This window comes from Macrotis lagotis, chromosome 1 (genome assembly GCF_037893015.1).
Source record: "Macrotis lagotis isolate mMagLag1 chromosome 1, bilby.v1.9.chrom.fasta, whole genome shotgun sequence".
Classification (NCBI taxonomy): domain Eukaryota; kingdom Metazoa; phylum Chordata; class Mammalia; order Peramelemorphia; family Peramelidae; genus Macrotis; species Macrotis lagotis.
The window spans coordinates 924,764,312-924,768,352 of NC_133658.1; the positions used below are offsets into that span (position 1 = coordinate 924,764,312).

The following is a 4,041-nucleotide window of genomic DNA, read 5'->3' on the forward strand; positions in this document are numbered from 1 at the left end:
TTGGTAAAACAACCTGAAGATGCCTTTGGTCAGTTGGGTCTAATTGAATTTAGCGAGAGAATTCGATTGGTTGATTCTTGTTTTTCCTGACCCAAAAGTCATTGCTGTGGTAGACCCAAGGTACGGTGTGTTCAGCTGTGGCTGCTCCAACCAGTAGGAGCTCCCAAAGCTCTACCACAGGTCTGGCACAAATAATCCTTGTGAACACCTGGGATGTGATCATCTGAGATGAGCAAAATTGATGATTATGGGTGGGGCAGCAAAAGGTTGGACATGGGTGGTTAGGGTAGAGAGTACCAGAATGGGTGGGTTAAGGCTAAAGTGGGCCAAAAGGAACCAAAAGAAAAAAGGAGGAAAGGGTCAGGGAACTGAAAGGGCTGTACAAACTTTCAATAGTTAAACAAGCCCTGGGGATGAGTCTGGAGGAGACTCTCTGACCACCTCAGGTTTGAGGATCTAGGTTGTGGAGTTGCCAAACTCTTAGAGGGGAAAGACTTCAAGAGTGGCAACCGTGGAGGCCTAGCCTGGCCAGGAGCTCCCTCAGCTAATCCTATCGTGGGGCTCTCACCTCCAAGCTAGTGTGCCAATCGCCACATTACCACATGGCTAGCCCAGTCAGGTACCCTGATCCTCGAACATCGCCTTCCAGGGCTCCCACAGACCTGGCTCCTGTAGTCAAGACTGGGCACAGCACTCCTGGGCAGGACTTGCATCCAACCCAATGCTGGAGCAAGAAGCCCGAAGATTTCATTTTGAGAAAAGTCCTAGGGGAAGGAGAGTTCGGCACTGTGGCCTTGGGCCGGGAGGTGGCAACTTCCAAGGACTATGCGATTAAAATCTTTGAGAAAAAGAAAATAATTAAAAAGAAGCAGGTGCACTATGTCACCAGAGAACTGGATATCTTGACCAGCTTGGATCACCCCTTCTGTATCAAGCTTTACCGCTCCTTCCAGGACAAGAAGAAAGTGTATTTTGTCCTCAGCTACACCAGTAATGGAGATCTCCAAAGCTTTGTGGAGAAAGTGGGGCCTTTGAACGAGGCCTGTGCCAGTTTTTATTCTGCAGAGATAGTGTTGGCTCTGGAATACCTGCACAGCCAGGGTATTATTCACAGGGACCTGAAACCCCCAAACATCCTTTTAAATGGTGACATGCACATTCAAATTGCAGACTTTGGATCAGCCAAAAGATTGCCCTCCTGTGATAAGCAAGCCATGACAAACTCTGTCATGGGCATGACCCTTTTTATGTCCCCAGAACTCCTCATGGGGGAAAGCACAAGCAAAAGTTCAGACCTGTGGGCTCTGGGGTGTGTGATCTATCACCTGGTAGCAGGGTTACACCCTTTCCAAACCCAACATGTGAATCTTGCATTCTCTAAGATTCTCAGCCTCGCATATGACTTCCCAGAAGAATTCTCAAAAGCAAAAGACCTTGTGAGAAAGCTTCTGGTTCTAGATCTCACAAATAGACTAGGCTGTGAAGAAATGGGGAGCTATGAGGCCTTGAAGGAGCACCCATTCTTTGAAAACATCACCTGAGACAATCTGCATCTCCAGACACCTCCACAGGTCACTGGATCCTTGGTCTTTACATCTGAAGACAAAAAATGACTAGAAATTCTCCAGAGACTAAATCCACCTCTGTCTCAATGATGATTGAAGCCTGGGGATTATTTAATGTATTTTTGATGGTTGACTGTTATGTGTGAGAGAGAAAAAATAAACTTCTTTTGACTTCTACCTTGCTTCTTGTTATTTTATGTGTCTGTGGTGCTTCTCCTAAGTTATCTTCCCTCATCTTTCTACATAAGATTTCCTGAATGCATTTAAAATAACTGGTATCAGGGCCACTAAGTGGCACAGTGGGCAGTGGATAGAGCACCGGCCCTGGAGTCTGGAGAACCTGATTTCAAATCTGACCTCAGACACTTAACAATTACCTAGTTGTGTGGCTTTGGGCAAGCCACTAAGCCCCATTGCCTTGCAAAAACTAAACTAAACTAAAGTAAAATAAAATAATTGGTGTTTATAACTCTTGGCAATGGGCTTTCTATTAGACTACAAACTCCTGAAAAATTAATGCAAATTTGACTTTTGTCACATGCTCAGCACCTGAACAAACTAATTGCTTTTACAATTTTTTTTAATTTAGGAAGACTGTTTATTTTTGAGTTTTACAATTTTTCCCCTAATCTTGTTTCCCTACCCCCATCCCCCACAGAAGGCAGTCTGTTAGTCCTTACATGTTTCCCTGGTATACATTGAATGTGATAAGAGAGAAATCATATCCTTAAAGAAGAAAAATAGAGTAAAAGAGATAGCAAAGTTAATAAGATAACAGGTTTTTTCCCCCCTTAAATTGAAGGTAATAGTCTTTGGTCTTTGTTCAAACTCCACAATTCTTTCTCTGGCTACAGATAGTATTCTCCATTGCGGATAGCCCAAAATTGTCCCTGGTTGTTGCACTAAAGGAATGAACAAGTCCATCAAGGTTGATCATCATCTCCAGGCTGCTGTCAGGGTGTACAGTGTTTCTCTGGTTCTGCTCATCTCACTCAGCATCAATTCATGCAAATTCCTCCAGGCTTCCCTGAATTCCCATCCCTCCTGGTTTCTAATAGAACAATAGTGTTCCATGACATACATATACCACAGTTTGCTAAGCCATTCCCCAATTGAAGGACATTCATTTAATTTCCAATTCATTGCCACCACAAACAGGGCTGCCATGAATATTTTTGTACAAGTGATGTTTTTACCCTTTTTCATCATCTCTTCAGGGTATAGACCCAGTAGTGGTATTGCTGGATCAAAGGGTATGCACATTTTTGTTGCCCTTTAAGCATAATTCCAAATTGCTCTCCAGAAAGGTTGCATGAGTTTACAGCTCCACCAACAATGTATTAGTGTCCCAGATTTCCCCACATCCCTTCCAACAGTGATCATTGTCCTTTCTGGTCATATTGGCCAGTCTGAGAGGTGTGAGGTGGTACCTCAGGGAAGCTTTAATTTGCATTTCTCTAATAAGTGATGATTTAGAGCAATTTTTCATATGACTATGGATCACTTTGATCTCCTCAGCTGTAAATTGTCTTTGCATATCCTTTGACCATTTGTCAATTGGGGAATGGCTTTTTTTTTTTGAAAATATGACTCAGTTCTCTGTATTTTTTAGAAATGAGTCCTTTGTCAGAAATACTAGTTGTAAAGATTATTTCCCAATTTACTACATTTCTTTTGATCTTGGTTACAGTGGTTTTGTCTGTGCAAAAGCTTTTAATTTAACATAATCAAAATCATCTAGTTTGTTTTTGGTGATGTTCTCCATCTCTTCCTTAGTCACAAACCACTTCCCTTTCCATAGATCTGACAGGTAAACTAGTCCTTGATCTTCTAGTTTGCTTATGATATTGTTTTTTTATGTCTATGTCCTGTAACCATTTGGATCTTCTCTTGGTAAAGGGTGTGAGGTGTGGGTCTATTCTAAGTTTCTTCCATACTAACTTCCAATTTTCCCAGCAGTTTTTATCAAAGAGAGACTTTTTCTCCCAATAGCTGGACTCTTTGGGTTTAGCAAACAGCAGATTACTATAATCATTTCCTGCTATTTCACCTAGTCTATTCCACTGGTCCACCACCCTGTTTCTTAGCCAGTACTAGACAGTTTTGATGACTGATGCTTTATAATATAATTTTAGATCTGGTAAGGCTAAGCCACCATCTTTTGCACTTTTTTCATTGAATCCCTGCAAATTCTTGACTTTTTATTTCTCCATATGAATTTACTTAATGAAGACTTATACCTGAGGGAGGAGACTCAAGAGAACAAGAAGTTCATTAAGTGCTTCCCAGATGCCAGACTTTCTGATAAATACTGATGTACTAAGTCCCTGTAGAAACAAAACAAAAAACCACAACCCCACCCTGAAGGTCACAGAGTTTATAATTAATCCATTTCTATTTTAACTGGTCTTAAAGCACATTATCTACAAACAAGGGTTAATCACAAGCTCAGTAATACCTCTCCACTTGGAGCTAA

General features: G+C 41.6%; 1 pseudogene; it reads left to right on the plus strand.

The window, feature by feature from the left end:
* Nucleotides 1-602: 602 nt before the first annotated feature.
* On the plus strand, nucleotides 603-1,613 carry LOC141509926 (putative 3-phosphoinositide-dependent protein kinase 2 pseudogene; annotated as a pseudogene).
* The last annotated feature ends 2,428 nt before the right edge of the window (nucleotides 1,614-4,041 follow it).